This window comes from Gymnoscopelus microlampas (assembly GCF_963454915.1).
Source record: "Gymnoscopelus microlampas genome assembly, chromosome: 22".
Lineage (NCBI taxonomy): Eukaryota > Metazoa > Chordata > Actinopteri > Myctophiformes > Myctophidae > Gymnoscopelus > Gymnoscopelus microlampas.
This window is the reverse complement of record NC_139959.1, coordinates 45,279,361-45,306,452: the sequence shown is the minus strand read 5'-3', so window position 1 is coordinate 45,306,452 and position 27,092 is coordinate 45,279,361. Positions and strand designations below refer to the sequence as shown.

At 40.1% G+C, this 27,092-nt stretch overlaps 1 pseudogene across 1 annotated transcript in view; it reads right to left on the bottom strand.

Annotated features, from left to right (window-relative positions):
* The window catches only part of LOC311038675 (zinc finger RNA-binding protein-like), a 57,151-nt pseudogene that overhangs the window by 18,043 nt on the left and 12,016 nt on the right, over window positions 1-27,092 (bottom strand). The window contains exon 5 of the transcript in view: window positions 24,415-24,597. The product of the transcript in view is annotated as a zinc finger RNA-binding protein-like (transcript). The remainder of the gene's footprint in view (window positions 1-24,414; window positions 24,598-27,092) is intronic.

The window sequence follows — 27,092 nt, the reverse complement described above, 5'->3', positions numbered from 1 at the left end:
TTTAGGTAAGGTTAGGTAGTTTAGTAGACCTTGTATTGTGGGTTAGGGTTTAGGTAAGGTAAGGTAAGGTAGTTTAGTAGACCTTGTATTGTGGGTTAGGGTTTAGGTAAGGTTAGGTAGTTTAGTAGACCTTGTATTGTGGGTTAGGGTTTAGGTAAGGTAAGGTTAGGTAGTTTAGTAGACCTTGTATTGTGGGTTAGGGTTTAGGTAAGGTAAGGTTAGGTAGTTTAGTAGACCTTGTATTGTGGGTTAGGGTTTAGGTAAGGTAAGGTAGTTTAGTAGACCTTGTATTGTGGGTTAGGGTTTAGGTAAGGTTAGGTAGTTTAGTAGACCTTGTATTGTGGGTTAGGGTTTAGGTAAGGTAAGGTAAGGTAGTTTAGTAGACCTTGTATTGTGGGTTAGGGTTTAGGTAAGGTAAGGTAGTTTAGTAGACCTTGTATTGTGGGTTAGGGTTTAGGTAAGGTTAGGTAGTTTAGTAGACCTTGTATTGTGGGTTAGGGTTTAGGTAAGGTAAGGTTAGGTAGTTTAGTAGACCTTGTATTGTGGGTTAGGGTTTAGGTAAGGTAAGGTTAGGTAGTTTAGTAGACCTTGTATTGTGGGTTAGGGTTTAGGTAAGGTTAGGTTAGGTAGTTTAGTAGACCTTGTATTGTGGGTTAGGGTTTAGGTAAGGTAAGGTTAGGTAGTTTAGTAGACCTTGTATCGTGGGTTAGGGTTTAGGTAAGGTAAGGTAGTTTAGTAGACCTTGTATTGTGGGTTAGGGTTTAGGTAAGGTAAGGTTAGGTAGTTTAGTAGACCTTGTATTGTGGGTTAGGGTTTAGGTAAGGTTAGGTTAGGTAGTTTAGTAGACCTTGTATCGTGGGTTAGGGTTTAGGTAAGGTAAGGTTAGGTAGTTTAGTAGACCTTGTATTGTGGGTTAGGGTTTAGGTAAGGTAAGGTAAGGTTAGGTAGTTTAGTAGACCTTGTATTGTGGGTTAGGGTTTAGGTAAGGTAAGGTTAGGTAGTTTAGTAGACCTTGTATTATGGGTTAGGGTTTAGGTAAGGTTAGGTAGTTTAGTAGACCTTGTATTATGGGTTAGGGTTTAGGTAAGGTAAGGTTAGGTAGTTTAGTAGACCTTGTATTGTGGGTTAGGGTTTAGGTAAGGTAAGGTTAGGTAGTTTAGTAGACCTTGTATCGTGGGTTAGGGTTTAGGTAAGGTAAGGTAGTTTAGTAGACCTTGTATTGTGGGTTAGGGTTTAGGTAAGGTTAGGTTAGGTAGTTTAGTAGACCTTGTATTGTGGGTTAGGGTTTAGGTAAGGTAAGGTAAGGTTAGGTAGTTTAGTAGACCTTGTATTGTGGGTTAGGGTTTAGGTAAGGTTAGGTTAGGTAGCTTAGTAGACCTTGTATTGTGGGTTAGGGTTTAGGTAAGGTAAGGTTAGGTAGTTTAGTAGACCTTGTATTGTGGGTTAGGGTTTAGGTAAGGTTAGGTTAGGTAGTTTAGTAGACCTTGTATTGTGGGTTAGGTAGTTTAGTAGACCTTGTATTGTGGGTTAGGGTTTAGGTAAGGTAAGGTTAGGTAGTTTAGTAGACCTTGTATTGTGGGTTAGGGTTTAGGTAAGGTAAGGTTAGGTAGTTTAGTAGACCTTGTATTGTGGGTTAGGGTTTAGGTAAGGTAAGCTTAGGTAGTTTAGTAGACCTTGTATTGTGGGTTAGGGTTTAGGTAAGGTAAGGTTAGGTAGTTTAGTAGACCTTGTATTGTGGGTTAGGGTTTAGGTAAGGTTAGGTTAGGTAGCTTAGTAGAGCTTGTATTGTGGGTTAGGGTTTAGGTAAGGTAAGGTTAGGTAGTTTAGTAGACCTTGTATTGTGGGTTAGGGTTTAGGTAAGGTAAGGTAAGGTTAGGTAGTTTAGTAGACCTTGTATTGTGGGTTAGGGTTTAGGTAAGGTAAGGTTAGGTAGTTTAGTAGACCTTGTATTGTGAGTTAGGGTTTAGGTAAGGTTAGGTAGTTTAGTAGACATTGTATTGTGGGTTAGGGTTTAGGTAAGGTAAGGTTAGGTAGTTTAGTAGACCTTGTATTGTGGGTTAGGGTTTAGGTAAGGTAAGGTTAGGTAGTTTAGTAGACCTTGTATCGTGGGTTAGGGTTTAGGTAAGGTAAGGTTAGGTAGTTTAGTAGACCTTGTATTGTGGGTTAGGGTTTAGGTAAGGTAAGCTTAGGTAGTTTAGTAGACCTTGTATTGTGGGTTAGGGTTTAGGTAAGGTAAGGTTAGGTAGTTTAGTAGACCTTGTATTGTGGGTTAGGGTTTAGGTAAGGTAAGGTTAGGTAGTTTAGTAGACCTTGTATTGTGGGTTAGGGTTTAGGTAAGGTTAGGTTAGGTAGCTTAGTAGAGCTTGTATTGTGGGTTAGGGTTTAGGTAAGGTAAGGTTAGGTAGTTTAGTAGACCTTGTATTGTGGGTTAGGGTTTAGGTAAGGTAAGGTAAGGTTAGGTAGTTTAGTAGACCTTGTATTGTGGGTTAGGGTTTAGGTAAGGTAAGGTTAGGTAGTTTAGTAGACCTTGTATTGTGGGTTAGGGTTTAGGTAAGGTTAGGTAGTTTAGTAGACATTGTATTGTGGGTTAGGGTTTAGGTAAGGTAAGGTTAGGTAGTTTAGTAGACCTTGTATTGTGGGTTAGGGTTTAGGTAAGGTAAGGTTAGGTAGTTTAGTAGACCTTGTATTGTGGGTTAGGGTTTAGGTAAGGTAAGGTAAGGTTAGGTAGTTTAGTAGACCTTGTATTGTGGGTTAGGGTTTAGGTAAGGTAAGGTTAGGTAGTTTAGTAGACCTTGTATTGTGGGTTAGGGTTTAGGTAAGGTAGGGTTAGGTAGTTTAGTAGACCTTGTATTGTGGGTTAGGGTTTAGGTAAGGTTAGGTAGTTTAGTAGACCTTGTATTGTGGGTTAGGGTTTAGGTAAGGTAAGGTTAGGTAGTTTAGTAGACCTTGTATTGTGGGTTAGGGTTTAGGTAAGGTAAGGTAAGGTTAGGTAGTTTAGTAGACCTTGTATTGTGGGTTAGGGTTTAGGTAAGGTAAGGTTAGGTAGTTTAGTAGACCTTGTATTGTGGGTTAGGGTTTAGGTAAGGTTAGGTAGTTTAGTAGACATTGTATTGTGGGTTAGGGTTTAGGTAAGGTAAGGTTAGGTAGTTTAGTAGACCTTGTATTGTGGGTTAGGGTTTAGGTAAGGTAAGGTTAGGTAGTTTAGTAGACCTTGTATCGTGGGTTAGGGTTTAGGTAAGGTAAGGTAGTTTAGTAGACCTTGTATTGTGGGTTAGGGTTTAGGTAAGGTTAGGTAGTTTAGTAGACCTTGTATTGTGGTTTAGGGTTTAGGTAAGGTAAGGTTAGGTAGTTTAGTAGACCTTGTATTGTGGGTTAGGGTTTAGGTAAGGTAAGGTTAGGTAGTTTAGTAGACCTTGTATTGTGGGTTAGGGTTTAGGTAAGGTAAGGTTAGGTAGTTTAGTAGACCTTGTATTGTGGGTTAGGGTTTAGGTAAGGTTAGGTTAGGTAGCTTAGTAGACCTTGTATTGTGGGTTAGGGTTTAGGTAAGGTAAGGTTAGGTAGTTTAGTAGACCTTGTATTGTGGGTTAGGGTTTAGGTAAGGTAAGGTTAGGTAGTTTAGTAGACCTTGTATTGTGGGTTAGGGTTTAGGTAAGGTTAGGTTAGGTAGTTTAGTAGACCTTGTATTGTGGGTTAGGGTTTAGGTAAGGTAAGGTTAGGTAGCTTAGTAGACCTTGTATTGTGGGTTAGGGTTTAGGTAAGGTTAGGTTAGGTAGCTTAGTAGACCTTGTATTGTGGGTTAGGGTTTAGGTAAGGTAAGGTTAGGTAGTTTAGTAGACCTTGTATTGTGGGTTAGGGTTTAGGTAAGGTAAGGTTAGGTAGTTTAGTAGACCTTGTATTGTGGGTTAGGGTTTAGGTAAGGTAAGGTTAGGTAGTTTAGTAGACCTTGTATTGTGGGTTAGGGTTTAGGTAAGGTAAGGTTAGGTAGCTTAGTAGACCTTGTATTGTGGGTTAGGGTTTAGGTAAGGTTAGGTTAGGTAGCTTAGTAGACCTTGTATTGTGGGTTAGGGTTTAGGTAAGGTAAGGTTAGGTAGTTTAGTAGACCTTGTATTGTGGGTTAGGGTTTAGGTAAGGTTAGGTTAGGTAGCTTAGTAGACCTTGTATTGTGGGTTAGGGTTTAGGTAAGGTAAGGTTAGGTAGTTTAGTAGACCTTGTATTGTGGGTTAGGGTTTAGGTAAGGTTAGGTTAGGTAGTTTAGTAGACCTTGTATTGTGGGTTAGGGTTTAGGTAAGGTAAGGTTAGGTAGCTTAGTAGACCTTGTATTGTGGGTTAGGGTTTAGGTAAGGTAAGGTTAGGTAGTTTAGTAGACCTTGTATTGTGGGTTAGGGTTTAGGTAAGGTAAGGTTAGGTAGTTTAGTAGACCTTGTATTGTGGGTTAGGGTTTAGGTAAGGTAAGGTTAGGTAGTTTAGTAGACCTTGTATTGTGGGTTAGGGTTTAGGTAAGGTTAGGTAGTTTAGTAGACATTGTATTGTGGGTTAGGGTTTAGGTAAGGTAAGGTTAGGTAGTTTAGTAGACCTTGTATTGAGGGTTAGGGTTTAGGTAAGGTAAGGTTAGGTAGTTTAGTAGACCTTGTATCGTGGGTTAGGGTTTAGGTAAGGTAAGGTAGTTTAGTAGACCTTGTATTGTGGGTTAGGGTTTAGGTAAGGTTAGGTAGTTTAGTAGACCTTGTATTGTGGGTTAGGGTTTAGGTAAGGTAAGGTTAGGTAGTTTAGTAGACCTTGTATTGTGGGTTAGGGTTTAGGTAAGGTAAGGTTAGGTAGTTTAGTAGACATTGTATTGTGGGTTAGGGTTTAGGTAAGGTAAGGTTAGGTAGTTTAGTAGACCTTGTATTGTGGGTTAGGGTTTAGGTAAGGTAAGGTTAGGTAGTTTAGTAGACCTTGTATCGTGGGTTAGGGTTTAGGTAAGGTAAGGTAGTTTAGTAGACCTTGTATTGTGGGTTAGGGTTTAGGTAAGGTAAGGTTAGGTAGTTTAGTAGACATTGTATTGTGGGTTAGGGTTTAGGTAAGGTAAGGTTAGGTAGTTTAGTAGACCTTGTATCGTGGGTTAGGGTTTAGGTAAGGTAAGGTAGTTTAGTAGACCTTGTATTGTGGGTTAGGGTTTAGGTAAGGTAAGGTTAGGTAGTTTAGTAGAACTTGTATTGTGGGTTAGGGTTTAGGTAAGGTAAGGTTAGGTAGTTTAGTAGACCTTGTATTGTGGGTTAGGGTTTAGGTAAGGTAAGGTTAGGTAGTTTAGTAGACCTTGTATCGTGGGTTAGGGTTTAGGTAAGGTAAGGTAGTTTAGTAGACCTTGTATCGTGGGTTAGGGTTTAGGTAAGGTAAGGTTAGGTAGTTTAGTAGAACTTGTATTGTGGGTTAGGGTTTAGGTAAGGTAAGGTTAGGTAGTTTAGTAGACCTTGTATCGTGGGTTAGGGTTTAGGTAAGGTAAGGTTAGGTAGTTTAGTAGACCTTGTATTGTGGGTTAGGGTTTAGGTAAGGTTAGGTTAGGTAGTTTAGTAGACCTTGTATTGTGGGTTAGGGTTTAGGTAAGGTTAGGTTAGGTAGTTTAGTAGACCTTGTATTGTGGGTTAGGGTTTAGGTAAGGTAAGGTTAGGTAGTTTAGTAGACCTTGTATTGTGGGTTAGGGTTTAGGTAAGGTTAGGTTAGGTAGTTTAGTAGACCTTGTATTGTGGGTTAGGGTTTAGGTAAGGTAAGGTTAGGTAGTTTAGTAGACCTTGTATTGTGGGTTAGGGTTTAGGTAAGGTTAGGTAGTTTAGTAGACCTTGTATTGTGGGTTAGGGTTTAGGTAAGGTAAGGTTAGGTAGTTTAGTAGACCTTGTATTGTGGGTTAGGGTTTAGGTAAGGTTAGGTTAGGTAGCTTAGTAGACCTTGTATTGTGGGTTAGGGTTTAGGTAAGGTAAGGTTAGGTAGTTTAGTAGACCTTGTATTGTGGGTTAGGGTTTAGGTAAGGTTAGGTAGTTTAGTAGACCTTGTATTGTGGGTTAGGGTTTAGGTAAGGTAAGGTTAGGTAGTTTAGTAGACCTTGTATTGTGGGTTAGGGTTTAGGTAAGGTTAGGTAGTTTAGTAGACATTGTATTGTGGGTTAGGGTTTAGGTAAGGTAAGGTTAGGTAGTTTAGTAGACCTTGTATTGTGGGTTAGGGTTTAGGTAAGGTAAGGTTAGGTAGTTTAGTAGACCTTGTATCGTGGGTTAGGGTTTAGGTAAGGTAAGGTAGTTTAGTAGACCTTGTATTGTGGGTTAGGGTTTAGGTAAGGTTAGGTAGTTTAGTAGACCTTGTATTGTGGGTTAGGGTTTAGGTAAGGTAAGGTTAGGTAGTTTAGTAGACCTTGTATTGTGGGTTAGGGTTTAGGTAAGGTAAGGTTAGGTAGTTTAGTAGACCTTGTATTGTGGGTTAGGGTTTAGGTAAGGTTAGGTTAGGTAGTTTAGTAGACCTTGTATTGTGGGTTAGGTAGTTTAGTAGACCTTGTATTGTGGGTTAGGGTTTAGGTAAGGTAAGGTTAGGTAGTTTAGTAGACCTTGTATTGTGGGTTAGGGTTTAGGTAAGGTAAGGTTAGGTAGTTTAGTAGACCTTGTATTGTGGGTTAGGGTTTAGGTAAGGTAAGCTTAGGTAGTTTAGTAGACCTTGTATTGTGGGTTAGGGTTTAGGTAAGGTAAGGTTAGGTAGTTTAGTAGACCTTGTATTGTGGGTTAGGGTTTAGGTAAGGTTAGGTTAGGTAGCTTAGTAGAGCTTGTATTGTGGGTTAGGGTTTAGGTAAGGTAAGGTTAGGTAGTTTAGTAGACCTTGTATTGTGGGTTAGGGTTTAGGTAAAGTAAGGTTAGGTAGTTTAGTAGACCTTGTATTGTGGGTTAGGGTTTAGGTAAAGTTAGGTTAGGTAGTTTAGTAGACCTTGTATTGTGGGTTAGGGTTTAGGTAAAGTTAGGTTAGGTAGTTTAGTAGACCTTGTATTGTGGGTTAGGGTTTAGGTAAGGTAAGTTTAGGTAGTTTAGTAGACCTTGTATTGTGGGTTAGGGTTTAGGTAAGGTTAGGTTAGGTATTTTAGTAGACCTTGTATTGTGGGTTAGGGTTTAGGTAAGGTAAGGTAAGGTTAGGTAGTTTAGTAGACCTTGTATTGTGGGTTAGGGTTTAGGTAAGGTAAGGTTAGGTAGTTTAGTAGACCTTGTATTGTGGGTTAGGGTTTAGGTAAGGTCAGGTTAGGTAGTTTAGTAGACCTTGTATTGTGGGTTAGGGTTTAGGTAAGGTTAGGTTAGGTAGTTTAGTAGACCTTGTATTGTGGGTTAGGGTTTAGGTAAGGTAAGGTTAGGTAGTTTAGTAGACCTTGTATTGTGGGTTAGGGTTTAGGTAAGGTTAGGTTAGGTATTTTAGTAGACCTTGTATTGTGGGTTAGGGTTTAGGTAAGGTTAGGTTAGGTAGTTTAGTAGACCTTGTATTGTGGGTTAGGGTTTAGGTAAGGTAAGGTAAGGTTAGGTAGTTTAGTAGACCTTGTATTGTGGGTTAGGGTTTAGGTAAGGTTAGGTTAGGTAGCTTAGTAGACCTTGTATTGTGGGTTAGGGTTTAGGTAAGGTAAGGTTAGGTAGTTTAGTAGACCTTGTATTGTGGGTTAGGGTTTAGGTAAGGTAAGGTTAGGTAGTTTAGTAGACCTTGTATTGTGGGTTAGGGTTTAGGTAAGGTTAGGTTAGGTAGCTTAGTAGACCTTGTATTGTGGGTTAGGGTTTAGGTAAGGTAAGGTTAGGTAGTTTAGTAGACCTTGTATTGTGGGTTAGGGTTTAGGTAAGGTTAGGTAGTTTAGTAGACCTTGTATTGTGGGTTAGGGTTTAGGTAAGGTAAGGTTAGGTAGTTTAGTAGACCTTGTATTGTGGGTTAGGGTTTAGGTAAGGTAAGGTTAGGTAGTTTAGTAGACCTTGTATTGTGGGTTAGGGTTTAGGTAAGGTAAGGTTAGGTAGTTTAGTAGACCTTGTATTGTGGGTTAAGGTTTAGGTAAGGTAAGGTTAGGTAGTTTAGTAGACCTTGTATTGTGGGTTAGGGTTTAGGTAAGGTAAGCTTAGGTAGTTTAGTAGACCTTGTATTGTGGGTTAGGGTTTAGGTAAGGTAAGGTTAGGTAGTTTAGTAGACCTTGTATTGTGGGTTAGGGTTTAGGTAAGGTTAGGTTAGGTAGCTTAGTAGACCTTGTATTGTGGGTTAGGGTTTAGGTAAGGTAAGGTTAGGTAGTTTAGTAGACCTTGTATTGTGGGTTAGGGTTTAGGTAAGGTTAGGTAGTTTAGTAGACCTTGTATTGTGGGTTAGGGTTTAGGTAAGGTAAGGTTAGGTAGTTTAGTAGACCTTGTATTGTGGGTTAGGGTTTAGGTAAGGTAAGGTTAGGTAGTTTAGTAGACCTTGTATTGTGGGTTAGGGTTTAGGTAAGGTAAGGTTAGGTAGTTTAGTAGACCTTGTATTGTGGGTTAGGGTTTAGGTAAGGTAAGGTTAGGTAGTTTAGTAGACCTTGTATTGTGGGTTAGGGTTTAGGTAAGGTAAGCTTAGGTAGTTTAGTAGACCTTGTATTGTGGGTTAGGGTTTAGGTAAGGTAAGGTTAGGTAGTTTAGTAGACCTTGTATTGTGGGTTAGGGTTTAGGTAAGGTTAGGTTAGGTAGTTTAGTAGACCTTGTATTGTGGGTTAGGGTTTAGGTAAGGTAAGGTAAGGTTAGGTAGTTTAGTAGACCTTGTATTGTGGGTTAGGGTTTAGGTAAGGTTAGGTTAGGTAGCTTAGTAGACCTTGTATTGTGGGTTAGGGTTTAGGTAAGGTAAGGTTAGGTAGTTTAGTAGACCTTGTATTGTGGGTTAGGGTTTAGGTAAGGTAAGGTTAGGTAGTTTAGTAGACCTTGTATTGTGGGTTAGGGTTTAGGTAAGGTTAGGTTAGGTAGCTTAGTAGACCTTGTATTGTGGGTTAGGGTTTAGGTAAGGTAAGGTTAGGTAGTTTAGTAGACCTTGTATTGTGGGTTAGGGTTTAGGTAAGGTAAGGTTAGGTAGTTTAGTAGACCTTGTATTGTGGGTTAGGGTTTAGGTAAGGTAAGGTTAGGTAGTTTAGTAGACCTTGTATTGTGGGTTAGGGTTTAGGTAAGGTAAGGTTAGGTAGTTTAGTAGACCTTGTATTGTGGGTTAGGGTTTAGGTAAGGTAAGGTTAGGTAGTTTAGTAGACCTTGTATTGTGGGTTAGGGTTTAGGTAAGGTAAGCTTAGGTAGTTTAGTAGACCTTGTATTGTGGGTTAGGGTTTAGGTAAGGTAAGGTTAGGTAGTTTAGTAGACCTTGTATTGTGGGTTAGGGTTTAGGTAAGGTTAGGTTAGGTAGCTTAGTAGACCTTGTATTGTGGGTTAGGGTTTAGGTAAGGTAAGGTTAGGTAGTTTAGTAGACCTTGTATTGTGGGTTAGGGTTTAGGTAAGGTTAGGTAGTTTAGTAGACCTTGTATTGTGGGTTAGGGTTTAGGTAAGGTAAGGTTAGGTAGTTTAGTAGACCTTGTATTGTGGGTTAGGGTTTAGGTAAGGTAAGGTTAGGTAGTTTAGTAGACCTTGTATTGTGGGTTAGGGTTTAGGTAAGGTAAGCTTAGGTAGTTTAGTAGACCTTGTATTGTGGGTTAGGGTTTAGGTAAGGTAAGGTTAGGTAGTTTAGTAGACCTTGTATTGTGGGTTAGGGTTTAGGTAAGGTTAGGTTAGGTAGCTTAGTAGAGCTTGTATTGTGGGTTAGGGTTTAGGTAAGGTAAGGTTAGGTAGTTTAGTAGACCTTGTATTGTGGGTTAGGGTTTAGGTAAGGTAAGGTTAGGTAGTTTAGTAGACCTTGTATTGTGGGTTAGGGTTTAGGTAAAGTTAGGTTAGGTAGTTTAGTAGACCTTGTATTGTGGGTTAGGGTTTAGGTAAGGTAAGGTTAGGTAGTTTAGTAGACCTTGTATTGTGGGTTAGGGTTTAGGTAAGGTTAGGTTAGGTATTTTAGTAGACCTTGTATTGTGGGTTAGGGTTTAGGTAAGGTTAGGTTAGGTAGTTTAGTAGACCTTGTATTGTGGGTTAGGGTTTAGGTAAGGTAAGGTAAGGTTAGGTAGTTTAGTAGACCTTGTATTGTGGGTTAGGGTTTAGGTAAGGTTAGGTTAGGTAGCTTAGTAGAGCTTGTATTGTGGGTTAGGGTTTAGGTAAGGTAAGGTTAGGTAGTTTAGTAGACCTTGTATTGTGGGTTAGGGTTTAGGTAAGGTCAGGTTAGGTAGTTTAGTAGACCTTGTATTGTGGGTTAGGGTTTAGGTAAGGTTAGGTTAGGTAGTTTAGTAGACCTTGTATTGTGGGTTAGGGTTTAGGTAAGGTAAGGTTAGGTAGTTTAGTAGACCTTGTATTGTGGGTTAGGGTTTAGGTAAGGTTAGGTTAGGTATTTTAGTAGACCTTGTATTGTGGGTTAGGGTTTAGGTAAGGTTAGGTTAGGTAGTTTAGTAGACCTTGTATTGTGGGTTAGGGTTTAGGTAAGGTAAGGTAAGGTTAGGTAGTTTAGTAGACCTTGTATTGTGGGTTAGGGTTTAGGTAAGGTTAGGTTAGGTAGCTTAGTAGACCTTGTATTGTGGGTTAGGGTTTAGGTAAGGTAAGGTTAGGTAGTTTAGTAGACCTTGTATTGTGGGTTAGGGTTTAGGTAAGGTAAGGTTAGGTAGTTTAGTAGACCTTGTATTGTGGGTTAGGGTTTAGGTAAGGTTAGGTTAGGTAGCTTAGTAGACCTTGTATTGTGGGTTAGGGTTTAGGTAAGGTAAGGTTAGGTAGTTTAGTAGACCTTGTATTGTGGGTTAGGGTTTAGGTAAGGTTAGGTAGTTTAGTAGACCTTGTATTGTGGGTTAGGGTTTAGGTAAGGTAAGGTTAGGTAGTTTAGTAGACCTTGTATTGTGGGTTAGGGTTTAGGTAAGGTAAGGTTAGGTAGTTTAGTAGACCTTGTATTGTGGGTTAGGGTTTAGGTAAGGTAAGGTTAGGTAGTTTAGTAGACCTTGTATTGTGGGTTAAGGTTTAGGTAAGGTAAGGTTAGGTAGTTTAGTAGACCTTGTATTGTGGGTTAGGGTTTAGGTAAGGTAAGCTTAGGTAGTTTAGTAGACCTTGTATTGTGGGTTAGGGTTTAGGTAAGGTAAGGTTAGGTAGTTTAGTAGACCTTGTATTGTGGGTTAGGGTTTAGGTAAGGTTAGGTTAGGTAGCTTAGTAGACCTTGTATTGTGGGTTAGGGTTTAGGTAAGGTAAGGTTAGGTAGTTTAGTAGACCTTGTATTGTGGGTTAGGGTTTAGGTAAGGTTAGGTAGTTTAGTAGACCTTGTATTGTGGGTTAGGGTTTAGGTAAGGTAAGGTTAGGTAGTTTAGTAGACCTTGTATTGTGGGTTAGGGTTTAGGTAAGGTAAGGTTAGGTAGTTTAGTAGACCTTGTATTGTGGGTTAGGGTTTAGGTAAGGTAAGGTTAGGTAGTTTAGTAGACCTTGTATTGTGGGTTAGGGTTTAGGTAAGGTAAGGTTAGGTAGTTTAGTAGACCTTGTATTGTGGGTTAGGGTTTAGGTAAGGTAAGCTTAGGTAGTTTAGTAGACCTTGTATTGTGGGTTAGGGTTTAGGTAAGGTAAGGTTAGGTAGTTTAGTAGACCTTGTATTGTGGGTTAGGGTTTAGGTAAGGTTAGGTTAGGTAGTTTAGTAGACCTTGTATTGTGGGTTAGGGTTTAGGTAAGGTAAGGTAAGGTTAGGTAGTTTAGTAGACCTTGTATTGTGGGTTAGGGTTTAGGTAAGGTTAGGTTAGGTAGCTTAGTAGACCTTGTATTGTGGGTTAGGGTTTAGGTAAGGTAAGGTTAGGTAGTTTAGTAGACCTTGTATTGTGGGTTAGGGTTTAGGTAAGGTAAGGTTAGGTAGTTTAGTAGACCTTGTATTGTGGGTTAGGGTTTAGGTAAGGTTAGGTTAGGTAGCTTAGTAGACCTTGTATTGTGGGTTAGGGTTTAGGTAAGGTAAGGTTAGGTAGTTTAGTAGACCTTGTATTGTGGGTTAGGGTTTAGGTAAGGTTAGGTAGTTTAGTAGACCTTGTATTGTGGGTTAGGGTTTAGGTAAGGTAAGGTTAGGTAGTTTAGTAGACCTTGTATTGTGGGTTAGGGTTTAGGTAAGGTAAGGTTAGGTAGTTTAGTAGACCTTGTATTGTGGGTTAGGGTTTAGGTAAGGTAAGGTTAGGTAGTTTAGTAGACCTTGTATTGTGGGTTAGGGTTTAGGTAAGGTAAGGTTAGGTAGTTTAGTAGACCTTGTATTGTGGGTTAGGGTTTAGGTAAGGTAAGCTTAGGTAGTTTAGTAGACCTTGTATTGTGGGTTAGGGTTTAGGTAAGGTAAGGTTAGGTAGTTTAGTAGACCTTGTATTGTGGGTTAGGGTTTAGGTAAGGTTAGGTTAGGTAGCTTAGTAGACCTTGTATTGTGGGTTAGGGTTTAGGTAAGGTAAGGTTAGGTAGTTTAGTAGACCTTGTATTGTGGGTTAGGGTTTAGGTAAGGTTAGGTAGTTTAGTAGACCTTGTATTGTGGGTTAGGGTTTAGGTAAGGTAAGGTTAGGTAGTTTAGTAGACCTTGTATTGTGGGTTAGGGTTTAGGTAAGGTAAGGTTAGGTAGTTTAGTAGACCTTGTATTGTGGGTTAGGGTTTAGGTAAGGTAAGGTTAGGTAGTTTAGTAGACCTTGTATTGTGGGTTAGGGTTTAGGTAAGGTTAGGTTAGGTAGGTTAGTAGACCTTGTATTGTGGGTTAGGGTTTAGGTAAGGTTAGGTTAGGTAGCTTAGTAGAGCTTGTATTGTGGGTTAGGGTTTAGGTAAGGTAAGCTTAGGTAGTTTAGTAGACCTTGTATTGTGGGTTAGGGTTTAGGTAAGGTAAGGTTAGGTAGTTTAGTAGACCTTGTATTGTGGGTTAGGGTTTAGGTAAGGTTAGGTTAGGTAGCTTAGTAGAGCTTGTATTGTGGGTTAGGGTTTAGGTAAGGTTAGGTAGTTTAGTAGACCTTGTATTGTGGGTTAGGGTTTAGGTAAGGTAAGGTTAGGTAGTTTAGTAGACCTTGTATTGTGGGTTAGGGTTTAGGTAAGGTAAGGTTAGGTAGTTTAGTAGACCTTGTATTGTGGGTTAGGGTTTAGGTAAGGTTAGGTTAGGTAGTTTAGTAGACCTTGTATTGTGGGTTAGGGTTTAGGTAAGGTAAGGTTAGGTAGTTTAGTAGACCTTGTATTGTGGGTTAGGGTTTAGGTAAGGTTAGGTTAGGTATTTTAGTAGACCTTGTATTGTGGGTTAGGGTTTAGGTAAGGTTAGGTTAGGTAGTTTAGTAGACCTTGTATTGTGGGTTAGGGTTTAGGTAAGGTAAGGTAAGGTTAGGTAGTTTAGTAGACCTTGTATTGTGGGTTAGGGTTTAGGTAAGGTTAGGTTAGGTAGCTTAGTAGACCTTGTATTGTGGGTTAGGGTTTAGGTAAGGTAAGGTTAGGTAGTTTAGTAGACCTTGTATTGTGGGTTAGGGTTTAGGTAAGGTTAGGTTAGGTAGTTTAGTAGACCTTGTATTGTGGGTTAGGTAGTTTAGTAGACCTTGTATTGTGGGTTAGGGTTTAGGTAAGGTAAGGTTAGGTAGTTTAGTAGACCTTGTATTGTGGGTTAGGGTTTAGGTAAGGTAAGGTTAGGTAGTTTAGTAGACCTTGTATTGTGGGTTAGGGTTTAGGTAAGGTAAGGTTAGGTAGTTTAGTAGACCTTGTATTGTGGGTTAAGGTTTAGGTAAGGTAAGGTTAGGTAGTTTAGTAGACCTTGTATTGTGGGTTAGGGTTTAGGTAAGGTAAGCTTAGGTAGTTTAGTAGACCTTGTATTGTGGGTTAGGGTTTAGGTAAGGTAAGGTTAGGTAGTTTAGTAGACCTTGTATTGTGGGTTAGGGTTTAGGTAAGGTTAGGTTAGGTAGCTTAGTAGACCTTGTATTGTGGGTTAGGGTTTAGGTAAGGTAAGGTTAGGTAGTTTAGTAGACCTTGTATTGTGGGTTAGGGTTTAGGTAAGGTTAGGTAGTTTAGTAGACCTTGTATTGTGGGTTAGGGTTTAGGTAAGGTAAGGTTAGGTAGTTTAGTAGACCTTGTATTGTGGGTTAGGGTTTAGGTAAGGTAAGGTTAGGTAGTTTAGTAGACCTTGTATTGTGGGTTAGGGTTTAGGTAAGGTAAGGTTAGGTAGTTTAGTAGACCTTGTATTGTGGGTTAGGGTTTAGGTAAGGTAAGGTTAGGTAGTTTAGTAGACCTTGTATTGTGGGTTAGGGTTTAGGTAAGGTAAGCTTAGGTAGTTTAGTAGACCTTGTATTGTGGGTTAGGGTTTAGGTAAGGTAAGGTTAGGTAGTTTAGTAGACCTTGTATTGTGGGTTAGGGTTTAGGTAAGGTTAGGTTAGGTAGTTTAGTAGACCTTGTATTGTGGGTTAGGGTTTAGGTAAGGTAAGGTAAGGTTAGGTAGTTTAGTAGACCTTGTATTGTGGGTTAGGGTTTAGGTAAGGTTAGGTTAGGTAGCTTAGTAGACCTTGTATTGTGGGTTAGGGTTTAGGTAAGGTAAGGTTAGGTAGTTTAGTAGACCTTGTATTGTGGGTTAGGGTTTAGGTAAGGTAAGGTTAGGTAGTTTAGTAGACCTTGTATTGTGGGTTAGGGTTTAGGTAAGGTTAGGTTAGGTAGCTTAGTAGACCTTGTATTGTGGGTTAGGGTTTAGGTAAGGTAAGGTTAGGTAGTTTAGTAGACCTTGTATTGTGGGTTAGGGTTTAGGTAAGGTTAGGTAGTTTAGTAGACCTTGTATTGTGGGTTAGGGTTTAGGTAAGGTAAGGTTAGGTAGTTTAGTAGACCTTGTATTGTGGGTTAGGGTTTAGGTAAGGTAAGGTTAGGTAGTTTAGTAGACCTTGTATTGTGGGTTAGGGTTTAGGTAAGGTAAGGTTAGGTAGTTTAGTAGACCTTGTATTGTGGGTTAGGGTTTAGGTAAGGTAAGGTTAGGTAGTTTAGTAGACCTTGTATTGTGGGTTAGGGTTTAGGTAAGGTAAGCTTAGGTAGTTTAGTAGACCTTGTATTGTGGGTTAGGGTTTAGGTAAGGTAAGGTTAGGTAGTTTAGTAGACCTTGTATTGTGGGTTAGGGTTTAGGTAAGGTTAGGTTAGGTAGCTTAGTAGACCTTGTATTGTGGGTTAGGGTTTAGGTAAGGTAAGGTTAGGTAGTTTAGTAGACCTTGTATTGTGGGTTAGGGTTTAGGTAAGGTTAGGTAGTTTAGTAGACCTTGTATTGTGGGTTAGGGTTTAGGTAAGGTAAGGTTAGGTAGTTTAGTAGACCTTGTATTGTGGGTTAGGGTTTAGGTAAGGTAAGGTTAGGTAGTTTAGTAGACCTTGTATTGTGGGTTAGGGTTTAGGTAAGGTAAGGTTAGGTAGTTTAGTAGACCTTGTATTGTGGGTTAGGGTTTAGGTAAGGTTAGGTTAGGTAGGTTAGTAGACCTTGTATTGTGGGTTAGGGTTTAGGTAAGGTTAGGTTAGGTAGCTTAGTAGAGCTTGTATTGTGGGTTAGGGTTTAGGTAAGGTAAGCTTAGGTAGTTTAGTAGACCTTGTATTGTGGGTTAGGGTTTAGGTAAGGTAAGGTTAGGTAGTTTAGTAGACCTTGTATTGTGGGTTAGGGTTTAGGTAAGGTTAGGTTAGGTAGCTTAGTAGAGCTTGTATTGTGGGTTAGGGTTTAGGTAAGGTTAGGTAGTTTAGTAGACCTTGTATTGTGGGTTAGGGTTTAGGTAAGGTAAGGTTAGGTAGTTTAGTAGACCTTGTATTGTGGGTTAGGGTTTAGGTAAGGTAAGGTTAGGTAGTTTAGTAGACCTTGTATTGTGGGTTAGGGTTTAGGTAAGGTTAGGTTAGGTAGTTTAGTAGACCTTGTATTGTGGGTTAGGGTTTAGGTAAGGTAAGGTTAGGTAGTTTAGTAGACCTTGTATTGTGGGTTAGGGTTTAGGTAAGGTTAGGTTAGGTATTTTAGTAGACCTTGTATTGTGGGTTAGGGTTTAGGTAAGGTTAGGTTAGGTAGTTTAGTAGACCTTGTATTGTGGGTTAGGGTTTAGGTAAGGTAAGGTAAGGTTAGGTAGTTTAGTAGACCTTGTATTGTGGGTTAGGGTTTAGGTAAGGTTAGGTTAGGTAGCTTAGTAGACCTTGTATTGTGGGTTAGGGTTTAGGTAAGGTAAGGTTAGGTAGTTTAGTAGACCTTGTATTGTGGGTTAGGGTTTAGGTAAGGTTAGGTTAGATAGTTTAGTAGACCATGTATTGTGGGTTAGGTAGTTTAGTAGACCTTGTATTGTGGGTTAGGGTTTAGGTAAGGTAAGGTTAGGTAGTTTAGTAGACCTTGTATTGTGGGTTAGGGTTTAGGTAAGGTAAGGTTAGGTAGTTTAGTAGACCTTGTATTGTGGGTTAGGGTTTAGGTAAGGTAAGCTTAGGTAGTTTAGTAGACCTTGTATTGTGGGTTAGGGTTTAGGTAAGGTAAGGTTAGGTAGTTTAGTAGACCTTGTATTGTGGGTTAGGGTTTAGGTAAGGTTAGGTTAGGTAGCTTAGTAGAGCTTGTATTGTGGGTTAGGGTTTAGGTAAGGTAAGGTTAGGTAGTTTAGTAGACCTTGTATTGTGGGTTAGGGTTTAGGTAAGGTAAGGTTAGGTAGTTTAGTAGACCTTGTATTGTGGGTTAGGGTTTAGGTAAGGTTAGGTTAGGTAGTTTAGTAGACCTTGTATTGTGGGTTAGGGTTTAGGTAAGGTAAGGTTAGGTAGTTTAGTAGACCTTGTATTGTGGGTTAGGGTTTAGGTAAGGTTAGGTTAGGTATTTTAGTAGACCTTGTATTGTGGGTTAGGGTTTAGGTAAGGTTAGGTTAGGTAGTTTAGTAGACCTTGTATTGTGGGTTAGGGTTTAGGTAAGGTAAGGTAAGGTTAGGTAGTTTAGTAGACCTTGTATTGTGGGTTAGGGTTTAGGTAAGGTTAGGTTAGGTAGCTTAGTAGACCTTGTATTGTGGGTTAGGGTTTAGGTAAGGTTAGGTTAGGCAGTTTAGTAGAGCTTGTATTGTGGGTTAGGGTTTAGGTAAGGTTAGGTTAGGTAGTTTAATAGACCTTGTATTGTGGGTTAGGGTTTAGGTAAGGTAAGGTTAGGTAGTTTAGTAGACCTTGTATTGTGGGTTAGGGTTTAGGTAAGGTCAGGTTAGGTAGTTTAGTAGACCTTGTATTGTGGGTTAGGGTTTAGGTAAGGTTAGGTAGTTTAGTAGACCTTGTATTGTGGGTTAGGGTTTAGGTAAGGTTAGGTAGTTTAGTAGACCTTGTATTGTGGGTTAGGGTTTAGGTAAGGTAAGGTTAGGTAGTTTAGTAGACCTTGTATTGTGGGTTAGGGTTTAGGTAAGGTAAGGTTAGGTAGTTTAGTAGACCTTGTATTGTGGGTTAGGGTTTAGGTAAGGTTAGGTTAGGTAGTTTAGTAGACCTTGTATTGTGGGTTAGGGTTTAGGTAAGGTAAGGTTAGGTAGTTTAGTAGACCTTGTATTGTGGGCTAGGGTTTAGGTAAGGTTAGGTAGTTTAGTAGACCTTGTATTGTGGGTTAGGGTTTAGGTAAGGTTAGGTTAGGTAGTTTAGTAGACCTTGTATTGTGGGTTAGGGTTTAGGTAAGGTTAGGTTAGGTAGTTTAGTAGACCTTGTATTGTGGGTTAAGGTTTAGGTAAGGTTAGGTCGTTTAGTAGACCTTGTATTGTGGGTTAGGGTTTAGGTAAGGTTAGGTAGTTTAGTAGACCTTGTATTGTGGGTTAGGGTTTAGGTAAGGTTAGGTTAGGTAGTTTAGTAGACCTTGTATTGTGGGTTAGGGTTTAGGTAAGGTAAGGTTAGGTAGTTTAGTAGACCTTGTATTGTGGGTTAGGGTTTAGGTAAGGTAAGGTTAGGTAGTTTAGTAGACATTGTATTGTGGGTTAGGGTTTAGGTAAGGTTAGGTTAGGTAGTTTAGTAGACCTTGTATTGTGGGTTAGGGTTTAGGTAAGGTAAGGTTAGGTAGTTTAGTAGACCTTGTATTGTGGGCTAGGGTTTAGGTAAGGTTAGGTAGTTTAGTAGACCTTGTATTGTGGGTTAGGGTTTAGGTAAGGTAAGGTTAGGTAGTTTAGTAGACCTTGTATTGTGGGTTAGGGTTTAGGTAAGATTAGGTTAGGTAGTTTAGTAGACCTTGTATTGTGGGTTAGGGTTTAGGTAAGGTTAGGTTAGGTAGTTTAGTAGACCTTGTATTGTGGGTTAGGGTTTAGGTAAGGTAAGGTTAGGTAGTTTAGTAGACCTTGTATTGTGGGTTAGGGTTTAGGTAAGGTTAGGTTAGGTAGTTTAGTAGACCTTGTATTGTGGGTTAGGGTTTAGGTAAGGTAAGGTTAGGTAGTTTAGTAGACCTTGTATTGTGGGTTAGGGTTTAGGTAAGGTTAGGTTAGGTAGTTTAGTAGACCTTGTATTGTGGGTTAGGGTTTAGGTAAGGTAAGGTTAGGTAGTTTAGTAGACCTTGTATTGTGGGTTAGGGTTTAGGTAAGGTAAGGTTAGGTAGTTTAGTAGACCTTGTATTGTGGGTTAGGGTTTAGGTAAGGTAAGGTTAGGTAGTTTAGTAGACCTTGTATTGTGGGTTAGGGTTTAGGTAAGGTAAGGTTAGGTAGTTTAGTAGACCTTGTATTGCGGGTTAGGGTTTAGGTAAGGTTAGGTTAGGTAGTTTAGTAGACCTTGTATTGTGGGTTAGGGTTTAGGTAAGGTAAGGTTAGGTAGTTTAGTAGACCTTGTATTGTGGGTTAGGGTTTAGGTAAGGTAAGGTTAGGTAGTTTAGTAGACATTGTATTGTGGGTTAGGGTTTAGGTAAGGTAAGGTTAGGTAGTTTAGTAGACCTTGTATTGTGGGTTAGGGTTTAGGTAAGGTAAGGTAGTTTAGTAGACCTTGTATTGTGGGTTAGGGTTTAGGTAAGGTAAGGTTAGGTAGTTTAGTAGACCTTGTATTGTGGGTTAGGGTTTAGGTAAGGTTAGGTTAGGTAGTTTAGTAGACCTTGTATTGTGGGTTAGGGTTTAGGTAAGGTAAGGTTAGGTAGTTTAGTAGACCTTGTATTGTGGGTTAGGGTTTAGGTAAGGTAAGGTTAGGTAGTTTAGTAGACCTTGTATAGTGGGTTAGGGTTTAGGTAAGGTTAGGTTAGGTAGTTTAGTAGACCTTGTATTGTGGGTTAGGGTTTAGGTAAGGTAAGGTTAGGTAGTTTAGTAGACATTGTATTGTGGGTTAGGGTTTAGGTAAGGTAAGGTTAGGTAGTTTAGTAGACCTTGTATTGTGGGTTAGGGTTTAGGTAAGGTAAGGTTAGGTAGTTTAGTAGACCTTGTATTGTGGGTTAGGGTTTAGGTAAGGTAAGGTTAGGTAGTTTAGTAGACCTTGTATTGTGGGTTAGGGTTTAGGTAAGGTTAGGTTAGGTTAGGTAGTTTAGTAGACTTTGTATTGTGGGTTAGGGTTTAGGTAAGGTAAGGTTAGGTAGTTTAGCAGACCTTGTATTGTGGGTTAGGGTTTAGGTAAGGTAAGGTTAGGTCGTTTAGTAGACCTTGTATTGTGGGTTAGGGTTTAGGTAAGGTTAGGTTAGGTAGTTTAGTAGACCTTGTATTGTGGGTTAGGGTTTAGGTAAGGTAAGGTTAGGTAGTTTAGTAGACCTTGTATTGTGGGTTAGGGTTTAGGTAAGGTAAGGTTAGGTAGTTTAGTAGACCTTGTATTGTGGGTTAGGGTTTAGGTAAGGTTAGGTTAGGTAGTTTAGTAGACCTTGTATTGTGGGTTAGGGTTTAGGTAAGGTAAGGTTAGGTAGTTTAGTAGACCTTGTATTGTGGGTTAGGGTTTAGGTAAGGTAAGGTTAGGTAGTTTAGTAGACCTTGTATTGTGGGTTAGGGTTTAGGTAAGGTAAGGTTAGGTGGTTTAGTAGACCTTGTATTGTGGGTTAGGGTTTAGGTAAGGTTAGGTTAGGTAGTTTAGTAGACCTTGTATTGTGGGTTAGGGTTTAGGTAAGGTAAGGTTAGGTAGTTTAGTAGACCTTGTATTGTGGGTTAGGGTTTAGGTAAGGTTAGGTTAGGTAGTTTAGTAGACCTTGTATTGTGGGTTAGGGTTTAGGTAAGGTAAGGTTAGGTAGTTTAGTAGACCTTGTATTGTGGGTTAGGGTTTAGGTAAGGTAAGGTTAGGTAGTTTAGTAGACATTGTATTGTGGGTTAGGGTTTAGGTAAGGTAAGGTTAGGTAGTTTAGTAGACCTTGTATTGTGGGTTAGGGTTTAGGTAAGGTAAGGTTAGGTAGTTTAGTAGACCTTGTATTGTGGGTTAGGGTTTAGGTAAGGTAAGGTTAGGTAGTTTAGTAGACCTTGTATTGTGGGTTAGGGTTTAGGTAAGGTTAGGTTAGGTTAGGTAGTTTAGTAGACTTTGTATTGTGGGTTAGGGTTTAGGTAAGGTAAGGTTAGGTAGTTTAGCAGACCTTGTATTGTGGGTTAGGGTTTAGGTAAGGTTAGGTTAGGTAGTTTAGTAGACCTTGTATTGTGGGTTAGGGTTTAGGTAAGGTAAGGTTAGGTAGTTTAGTAGACCTTGTATTGTGGGTTAAGGTTTAGGTAAGGTAAGGTTAGGTCGTTTAGTAGACCTTGTATTGTGGGTTAGGGTTTAGGTAAGGTTAGGTTAGGTAGTTTAGTAGACCTTGTATTGTGGGTTAGGGTTTAGGTAAGGTAAGGTTAGGTAGTTTAGTAGACCTTGTATTGTGGGTTAGAGTTTAGGTAAGGTTAGGTTAGGTAGTTTAGTAGACCTTGTATTGTGGGTTAGGGTTTAGGTAAGGTAAGGTTAGGTAGTTTAGTAGACCTTGTATTGTGGGTTAGGGTTTAGGTAAGGTAAGGTTAGGTAGTTTAGTAGACCTTGTATTGTGGGTTAGGGTTTAGGTAAGGTAAGGTTAGGTGGTTTAGTAGACCTTGTATTGTGGGTTAGGGTTTAGGTAAGGTTAGGTTAGGTAGTTTAGTAGACCTTGTATTGTGGGTTAGGGTTTAGGTAAGGTTAGGTTAGGTAGTTTAGTAGACCTTGTATTGTGGGTTAGGGTTAGGGTTTAGGTAAGGTAAGGTTAGGTAGTTTAGTAGACCTTGTATTGTGGGTTAGGGTTTAGGTAAGGTAAGGTTAGGTAGTTTAGTAGAGCTTGTATTGTGGGTTAGGGTTTAGGTAAGGTAAGGTTAGGTAGTTTAGTAGACCTTGTATTGTGGGTTAGGGTTTAGGTAAGGTAAGGTTAGGTAGTTTAGTAGACCTTGTATTGTGGGTTAGGGTTTAGGTAAGGTAAGGTTAGGTAGTTTAGTAGACCTTGTATTGTGGGTTAGGGTTTAGGTAAGGTTAGGTTAGGTAGTTTAGTAGACCTTGTATTGTGGGTTAGGGTTAGGGTTTAGGTAAGGTAAGGTTAGGTAGTTTAGTAGACCTTGTATTGTGGGTTAGGGTTTAGGTAAAGGTAAGGTTAGGTAGTTTAGTAGACCTTGTATTATGGGTTAGGGTTTAGGTAAGGTTAGGTTAGGTAGTTTAGTAGACCTTGTATTGTGGGTTGGGGTTAGGGTTTAGGTAAGGTAAGGTTAGGTAGTTTAGTAGACCTTGTATTGTGGGTTAGGGTTTAGGTAAGGTTAGGTTAGGTAGTTTAGTAGACCTTGTATTGTGGGTTAGGGTTTAGGTAAGGTTAGGTTAGGTAGTTTAGTAGACCTTGTATTGTGGGTTAGGGTTTAGGTAGGTAGTTTAGTAGACCTTGTATTGTGGGTTAGGGTTTAGGTAAGGTTAGGTTAGGTAGTTTAGTAGACCTTGTATTGTGGGTTAGGGTTTAGGTAAGGTTAGGTTAGGTAGTTTAGTAGACCTTGTATTGTGGGTTAGGGTTTAGGTAGGTAGTTTAGTAGACCTTGTATTGTGGGTTAGGGTTTAGGTAGGTTAGGTAGTTTAGTAGACCTTGTATTGTGGGTTAGGGTTTAGGTAAGGTTAGGTTAGGTAGTTTAGTAGACCTTGTATTGTGGGTTAGGGTTTAGGTTAGGTTAGGTAGTTTAGTAGACCTTGTATTGTGGGTTAGGGTTAGGGTTTAGGTAAGGTAGTTTAGTAGACCTTGTATTGTGGGTTAGGGTTAGGGTTTAGGTAAGGTTAGGTTGGGTAGTTAAGTAGACCTTGTATTGTGGGTTAGGGTTTAGGTAAGGTAAGGTTAGGTAGTTTAGTAGACCTTGTATTGTGGGTTAGGGTTTAGGTAAGGTTAGGTTAGGTAGTTTAGTAGAGCTTGTATTGTGGGTTAGGGTTTAGGTAAGGTAAGGTTAGGTAGTTTAGTAGAGCTTGTATTGTGGGTTAGGGTTTAGGTAAGGTAAGGTTAGGTAGTTTAGTAGACCTTGTATTGTGGGTTAGGGTTTAGGTAAGGTAAGGTTAGGTAGTTTAGTAGAGCTTGTATTGTGGGTTAGGGTTTAGGTAAGGTTAGGTTAGGTAGTTTAGTAGACCTTGTATTGTGGGTTAGGGTTTAGGTAAAGTAAGGTTAGGTAGTTTAGTAGAACTTGTATTGTGGGTTAGGGTTTAGGTAAGGTAAGGTTAGGTAGTTTAGTAGACCTTGTATTGTGGGTTAGGGTTTAGGTAAGGTAAGGTTAGGTAGTTTAGTAGACCTTGTATTGTGGGTTAGGGTTTAGGTAAGGTAAGGTTAGGTAGTTTAGTAGACCTTGTATTGTGGGTTAGGGTTTAGGTAAGGTAAGGTTAGGTAGTTTAGTAGACCTTGTATTGTGGGTTAGGGTTTAGGTAAGGTAAGGTTAGGTAGTTTAGTAGACCTTGTATTGTGGGTTAGGGTTTAGGTAAGGTAAGGTTAGGTAGTTTAGTAGACCTTGTATTGTGGGTTAGGGTTTAGGTAAGGTTAGGTTAGGTAGTTTAGTAGACCTTGTATTGTGGGTTAGGGTTTAGGTAAGGTTAGGTTAGGTAGTTTAGTAGACCTTGTATTGTGGGTTAGGGTTAGGGTTTAGGTTAGGTTAGGTAGTTTAGTAGACCTTGTATTGTGGGTCAGGGTTAGGGTTTAGGTTAGGTTAGGTAGTTTAGTAGACCTTGTATTGTGGGTTAGGGTTAGGGTTTAGGTAAGGTTAGGTTAGGTAGTTTAGTAGACCTTGTATTGTGGGTTAGGGTTAGGGTTTAGGTTAGGTTAGGTAGTTTAGTAGACCTTGTATTGTGGGTTAGGGTTTAGGTAATGTTAGGTAGTTTAGTAGACCTTGTATTGTGGGTTAGGGTTAGGGTTTAGGTAAGGTAAGGTTACGTAGTTTAGTAGACCTTGTATTGTGGGTCAGGGTTAGGGTTTAGGTTAGGTTAGGTAGTTTAGTAGACCTTGTATTGTGGGTTAGGGTTAGGGTTTAGGTAAGGTTAGGTTAGGTAGTTTAGTAGACCTTGTATTGTGGGTTAGGGTTAGGGTTTAGGTTAGGTTAGGTAGTTTAGTAGACCTTGTATTGTGGGTTAGGGTTTAGGTAATGTTAGGTAGTTTAGTAGACCTTGTATTGTGGGTTAGGGTTAGGGTTTAGGTAAGGTTAGGTTAGGTAGTTTAGTAGACCTTGTATTGTGGGTTAGGGTTAGGGTTTATCTCCAAGGGTTATACTTATAGCTACATTCAAATTATCTGAACATTAAACAAAATGTGGCAAATTTTAAGCTATGTGTAAAAGAAAGTGTGTGTGAGTACATTATATCCTAATACACTGGTTCTCAACCTTTTCAGGCTGCGACCCCCCCAAAATAATCATATTTTTACTGGGGGGGCCGCCAAAATAATATTTGAACCGGGGGTCAAAAAGAACTGATCTATGCGAGCAAGTGACACATGATGGTAATACATGGTAGCATAAAATAAATACATTACCTTCTGATGCTTGGCCCCACGGATATGAGCGGCGTAAGCGTCGGCTCCGGTGCAGGAGACGTCACACAGCTCACAGCGGAGCTGGTTCTGGACGCCGCGGGCAGAGCTGCTGGTTCTTCTACTGCTGCTGCTGCTACTGCTGCTCTGAGACACCTTGAGAGCCGCTTCCTTCTTCTTGTGCTTCTGGCCCTCCAGGTGCTCCTTGTATGTCTGGTTGGAGAGGAAGGGGGGTTACTATTCCTTCATTTGAGACACCATTTGCTTCAAATGTAGGACGTATAATGCAAGCCAAGCATGGCGTTTCAGCATAAAATCTAATCACGTATTAAGTCGGACAAACCTGCAAAGTTTGTTAAACTAATTTGATCAGTGTAAATGTAGAATTGATATACAGCTTTTCAAGGTACTCAAACAAGCTTGTAGATCAGGTTTGTTTTTGGTCTATAACAACATGCCCAAAATAGGGAGGCGAGGTTCAAAGTGATCCCCACCAGTCTTTAGGCTTCAAAGACCAAGGACTACAGAGACAAGTGTGAGTGTGCTCACCTGCGGGCCTGCACAGCTGATCTTACACACGTCACAGTAGTGGATCTGAGGGGGTTTGGGCGGCTGCTTAGGCCTGAGCTGCTTGCTCTGGAAGGGCGGCTTCTTGGTGAAGGTGCTGCCCGTCCACGCTGCTGTAGCGGCTACCGCGGCCACCGCCTGCTTCTGTTGCTGCTGCTGTTGCTGCTGGTAATATGTGGAGGCAGCAGAGTACACGGCAGCCTCGTAGCCCGAGTAAGACGTACCTATGGAGCAGGAATAGGGGCAGTGATGAAGAAATGCAAGGTAATATAACCCTAACCCTAACCCTAATAACCGGTAAGGTTAGGTAGTTTAGTAGACCTTGTATTGTGGGTTAGGGTTTAGGTAAGGTAAGGTTAGGTAGTTTAGTAGACCTTGTATTGTGGGTTAGGGTTTAGGTAAGGTTAGGTTAGGTAGTTTAGTAGACCTTGTATTGTGGGTTAGGGTTTAGGTAAGGTAAGGTTAGGTAGTTTAGTAGACCTTGTATTGTGGGTTAGGGTTTAGGTAAGGTAAGGTTAGGTAGTTTAGTAGACCTTGTATTGTGGGTTAGGGTTTAGGTAAGGTTAGGTTAGGTAGTTTAGTAGACCTTGTATTGTGGGTTAGGGTTTAGGTAAGGTAAGGTTAGGTAGTTTAGTAGACCTTGTATTGTGGGTTAGGGTTTAGGTAAGGTAAGGTTAGGTAGTTTAGTAGACCTTGTATTGTGGGTTAGGGTTTAGGTAAGGTTAGGTTAGGTAGTTTAGTAGACCTTGTATTGTGGGTTAGGGTTTAGGTAAGGTAAGGTTAGGTAGTTTAGTAGACCTTGTATTGTGGGTTAGGGTTTAGGTAAGGTAAGGTTAGGTAGTTTAGTAGACATTGTATTGTGGGTTAGGGTTTAGGTAAGGTAAGGTTAGGTAGTTTAGTAGACCTTGTATTGTGGGTTAGGGTTTAGGTAAGGTAAGGTTAGGTAGTTTAGTAGACCTTGTATTGTGGGTTAGGGTTTAGGTAAGGTAAGGTTAGGTAGTTTAGTAGACCTTGTATTGTGGGTTAGGGTTTAGGTAAGGTTAGGTTAGGTAGTTTAGTAGACTTTGTATTGTGGGTTAGGGTTTAGGTAAGGTAAGGTTAGGTAGTTTAGCAGACCTTGTATTGTGGGTTAGGGTTTAGGTAAGGTTAGGTTAGGTAGTTTAGTAGACCTTGTATTGTGGGTTAGGGTTTAGGTAAGGTTAGGTTAGGTAGTTTAGTAGACCTTGTATTGTGGGTTAGGGTTTAGGTAAGGTTAGGTTAGGTAGTTGAGTAGACCTTGTATTGTGGGTTAGGGTTTAGGTAAGGTAAGGTTAGGTAGTTTAGTAGACCTTGTATTGTGGGTTAGGGTTTAGGTAAGGTTAGGTAGTTTAGTAGACCTTGTATTGTGGGTTAGGGTTAGGGTTTAGGTAAGGTTAGGTTAGGTAGTTTAGTAGACCTTGTATTGTGGGTTAGGGTTAGGGTTTAGGTAAGGTAAGGTTAGGTAGTTTAGTAGACCTTGTATTATGGGTTAGGGTTTAGGTAAGGTTAGGTTAGGTAGTTTAGTAGACCTTGTATTGTGGGTTAGGGTTTAGGTAAGGTAAGGTTAGGTAGTTTAGTAGAGCTTGTATTGTGGGTTAGGGTTTAGGTAAGGTAAGGTTAGGTAGTTTAGTAGACCTTGTATTGTGGGTTAGGGTTTAGGTAAGGTAAGGTTAGGTAGTTTAGTAGACCTTGTATTGTGGGTTAGGGTTAGGGTTTAGGTAAGGTTAGGTTAGGTAGTTTAGTAGAGCTTGTATTGTGGGTTAGGGTTTAGGTAAGGTAAGGTTAGGTAGTTTAGTAGACCTTGTATTATGGGTTAGGGTTTAGGTAAGGTTAGGTTAGGTAGTTTAGTAGACCTTGTATTGTGGGTTAGGGTTAGGGTTTAGGTAAGGTTAGGTTAGGTAGTTTAGTAGACCTTGTATTGTGGGTTAGGGTTTAGGTAAGGTTAGGTAGTTTAGTAGACCTTGTATTGTGGGTTAGGGTTTAGGTAAGGTAAGGTTAGGTAGTTTAGTAGACCTTGTATTGTGGGTTAGGGTTTAGGTAAGGTAAGGTAGTTTAGTAGACCTTGTATTGTGGGTTAGGGTTTAGGTAGGTTAGGTAGTTTAGTAGACCTTGTATTGTGGGTTAGGGTTTAGGTAAGGTTAGGTTAGGTAGTTTAGTAGACATTGTATTGTGGGTTAGGGTTAGGGTTTAGGTTAGGTTAGGTAGTTTAGTAGACCTTGTATTGTGGGTTAGGGTTAGGGTTTAGGTAAGGTAGTTTAGTAGACCTTGTATTGTGGGTTAGGGTTAGGGTTTAGGTAAGGTTAGGTTGGGTAGTTAAGTAGACCTTGTATTGTGGGTTAGGGTTTAGGTAAGGTAAGGTTAGGTAGTTTAGTAGACCTTGTATTGTGGGTTAGGGTTTAGGTAAGGTTAGGTTAGGTAGTTTAGTAGAGCTTGTATTGTGGGTTAGGGTTTAGGTAAGGTAAGGTTAGGTAGTTTAGTAGACCTTGTATTGTGGGTTAGGGTTTAGGTAAAGTAAGGTTAGGTAGTTTAGTAGAACTTGTATTGTGGGTTAGGGTTTAGGTAAGGTAAGGTTAGGTAGTTTAGTAGACCTTGTATTGTGGGTTAGGGTTTAGGTAAGGTAAGGTTAGGTAGTTTAGTAGACC